Raw genomic sequence first — 3419 nt, 5'->3', positions numbered from 1 at the left:
AAGAAATCAGGAACAGGAACCATGTGTTTTATTTTCCTTTCAGAAAAACTGTATAATAGCGGAAAGACTTTGGATTCTATAGGCCTGCATTTAAATTTCAGCTCTGCTGCTGTTTAACTGAATGTGTGAACTAGCAAAAGAAGCTGTTTTTCTTGAGTTTGGTTCCCTTATCTCTGAAATGATGAGAAATATACCCGCTTCCTAGCATTACAGGAAGGTTAAATAAGTTTCTACATGTAAAGTGCCAGGAATACAGAAATTACACAACAAATAAATCCACTTCTACTCTTTATCTTCCCTCCCTGAAAACCTAACAAGTAACACTGGAACACAATTTCTCAGAGAAATAGTCTCTCTCCTCAGCCCCACGATGGTCCAGGCAACCACCAAACCCCACCTTACTCTATAGAGTTTGCACAGAAACATAGGGCAGAATTCAAACTCTGGTTTAACCAGAAATCTCACGATGACCTCTGACCAGTCTGGGCTAAACTCTCCCTGTGGCTATGGAAGGGATCAGCATCTATACCTAGGTTTGAGTCTCAGTTCGGTCACACACAAGCTGTGAGATGTGGGATGAGTTCATGAAACTCACAAGCCTCAGCTTCCTCCTCCACAAAATGAGGATGAGAACTCCTTTATGGGATATTTCCAGCATTGAACACATACATGTTAAGAAGCCTACCACTAGCTGTAATCTCAAGTGGTGCTGCTGAAATGGGCAAGTTCATGAAATCCAATATTATGAATCTGATCTTGGCCAGATGCTACTCTAGACACAAAGTGGTCATCATGAAGAACATTGGTAATAGCACCTCAGGCCAACCGTACAACCATGCTCTTGGGGTTAGAATTGACCACAAATGGACAGCCACCATTAACAAGATGAAAATTGTTAAGAGGTCAAAGATCAAGTCTTTCATGAAAGTTTATAATTATAATCACCTCATGCCCCACAAGGTACTCTGTGGATATTCCCTTGGACAAAATCATTGTCAATAAGAACATCTTCAGAGATCCTACTCTCAACAAGACACCAAGGTCACATTCAAAGAGCAATATAAGACCCACAAGGACAAATGGCTCTTCCAGAAGCTGCAGTTTTAGGTTTGTCTTGTTTCAGTCATTTAAAATACAAAAAAAAAAAAAAACAGCCTACTACCATCACCACAAATTTGGTGATCTTTAAAAAAACTCTGCTAATTTGTTACCCAATTAGGTCATCATCTGCATTTTTTATAATTAGTAGAGAATATTTTTCACTTATTTATTATCCATGTATATTTCTTCTTCCATAAATTTCACACTTCTATTCTGACTCACATCTTAAAGATACCATAAAATAACTTTTTAAGACTAAACTATCACAGACAGTGCCATCACAGTCAGTTGTTGTAAATTCAGCCCAGCCTCACCATTCGTTACGGTTTTTTTTTTTTAATGTTACAAGATGAATGCTAAATTGAAGAAAAGTAATCAACAGTAAATAGAAACATATTAGTAAGTGAATCTCTTTCTCTTTGCCGGTCTTTAAGACTGGTCTCTTAGTTCATTCCCTTATAAATGCTTGAAGATTTTGTAGAGAATCATTACTATTAATGTTCTTTGTTATATCACTGTTACAAAGAGGTGAAATAAACAACCACCTAAAAAACACGATTTCAGGATTACCAAGAAGGATAAAGGGAAAATACCAAAAATGCTGGTCCTGGACTTATGTAGACCAGATCTTATAAAAAAGATAAAAACACACGTCTTCAAAAGAAACAGTGTTGATAAAATTAATCAATTGTTAATAAATTTCTGATTATATTGTTAAAATAGTTAGCCAGAAATAAAACCTAACATTTATGGTCAATTAATTTTCAACAATAATGTCAGGAAAACTGGCCAAAGAGTTAAGTGCTGGGACAACATGCAAAAGAATGAAGTTGGACCCCTAACAAATAATACATTTAAGAATCAACTCAAAGTGGATCAGAGACCTTACACTAATGTAAATGCTAAAATTATAAAACCCTTAGAAGAAACATAGGAGTAAATCTTCATGAGCTTCGGTTAGGCAATTATTTCTTACGTATAACACCGAAAGCACAAGTGATAAAAGAGAGAATTGATCAATCGGATGTTACCAAAATTAAAACTTCTGTGCTTCAAAGGTCACCATCAAGAAAGTGAAGAGAAACCTATAGAATGGGAGAAAGTATTGCAAATCACATCTTGGAAAAGGTACCTATTTCCAGAATATGTGAAGGATACAGCTCAATAATAAAAAAGACAACACAACTTGAAAATGAGCAAAGGATTAAACAGATTTTTCTCCGAATAAGAGTTATAATAGCCAATAAACACAGAAAAATGCTCAACATCATTTGTCATTAGGAACATGTAAATAAAAACCATAATGAGATACCATTTCACATCCACTAGAATGTCTACAATCAAAAAGAAAAAAATAATAAGTATTGGCAGGCATATGGAGGTATTGGAACCTTCATCCATTGCTGGTTGAAATATAAAATGGTGAAGCCATTTTGGAAAGCAATTTGATGCTTACGTTCAAGGTCAGGAGGTGAGGTGAGGTGAGGAGCAGCGGTGAGGAGACACCCCTCGTCCAAGGAAAGGAGCAGTGGCTGCACTTTGCTGGAGCAGCCGTGAAGAGATACCCCACCGCCAAGGTAAGAGAAAACCAAGTAAGACGGTAGGTGTTGCAAGAGGGCACCAGAGGGCAGACACACTGAAACCATACTCACAGAAAACTAGTCAATCTAATCACACTAGGACCACATACTTGTCTAACTCAATGAAACTAAGCCATGCCCGTGGGGGCCAGACCTCATGGTGGAGAGATCTGACAGAATGTGGTCCACTGGAGAAGGGAATGGCAAACCACTTCAGTATTCTTGCCTTGAAACCCCATGAACAGTATGAAAGGCAAAAAGATAGGATACTGAAAGAGGAACTCCCCAGGTCAGTAGGTGCCTAATATGCTACTGGAGATCAGTGGAGAAATAACTCCAGAAAGAATGAAGAGATGGAGCCAAAGCAAAAACAATACCCAGTTGTGGATGTGACTGGTGATTAGAGGCAAGGTCCAATGCTGTAAAGAGCAATACTGCATAGGAACCTGGAATGTCAGGTCCATGAATCAAAGCAAATTGGAAGTGGTCAAACAGGATATGGCAAGAGTGAACGTCGACATTCTAGGAATCAGTGAACTCAAATGGACTGGAATGGGTGAATTTAACTCAGATGACCATTATATCTACTACTGTGGGCAGGAATCCCTCAGAAGAAATGGAGTAGCCATCATGGTCAACAAAAGAGTCCAAAATGCAGTACTTGGATGCAATCTTAAAAACGACAGAATGATCTCTGTTCGTTTCCAAGGCAAACCATTCAATATCACAGTAATCCAA

The 3419-nt window shown here is 38.0% G+C and overlaps 1 pseudogene; it reads left to right on the top strand.

The window, feature by feature from the left end:
• Nucleotides 1-717: 717 nt before the first annotated feature.
• LOC139183902 (large ribosomal subunit protein eL27-like) lies at nucleotides 718-1271 on the top strand (annotated as a pseudogene).
• Nucleotides 1272-3419: the final 2148 nt, after the last annotated feature.

This window comes from Bos indicus, chromosome 7 (genome assembly GCF_029378745.1).
Source record: "Bos indicus isolate NIAB-ARS_2022 breed Sahiwal x Tharparkar chromosome 7, NIAB-ARS_B.indTharparkar_mat_pri_1.0, whole genome shotgun sequence".
Classification (NCBI taxonomy): domain Eukaryota; kingdom Metazoa; phylum Chordata; class Mammalia; order Artiodactyla; family Bovidae; genus Bos; species Bos indicus.
Note: the sequence above shows the minus strand (reverse complement) of the source record. Positions and strands in the feature narration are given on the sequence as shown.